Below are 228 nucleotides of genomic sequence, written 5' to 3'. Positions count from 1 at the left end.
TTCTCCCCCCAAAAAAACAAGAAAGAAAAAAAAGTGGGCAGACATTACACGAACTGGGGAATGTAACAGATACGTTATCGACAATATTCTGGTAATCTTTTTCTCGATCGTAATAACGTTCAAGGCCTTTTTCATGGCTGTATTAAATATGACAAACACACACCTTAAACATATTGGATGATTTTGTTAAAAGATAGAGTGTTCCATGATTGTTATAACCACTAGTTG

General features: G+C 34.6%; 1 protein-coding gene across 2 annotated transcripts in view; it reads right to left on the bottom strand.

Annotated features, from left to right (window-relative positions):
* The window catches only part of LOC119593818 (protein white-like), a gene marked incomplete in the record, with an annotated part of 20,205 nt that overhangs the window by 19,535 nt on the left and 442 nt on the right, over nucleotides 1-228 (bottom strand).

The sequence above is a fragment of the Penaeus monodon genome, chromosome 32, assembly GCF_015228065.2.
Source record: "Penaeus monodon isolate SGIC_2016 chromosome 32, NSTDA_Pmon_1, whole genome shotgun sequence".
Classification (NCBI taxonomy): Eukaryota; Metazoa; Arthropoda; class Malacostraca; order Decapoda; family Penaeidae; genus Penaeus; species Penaeus monodon.
Note: the sequence above shows the minus strand (reverse complement) of the source record. Positions and strands in the feature narration are given on the sequence as shown.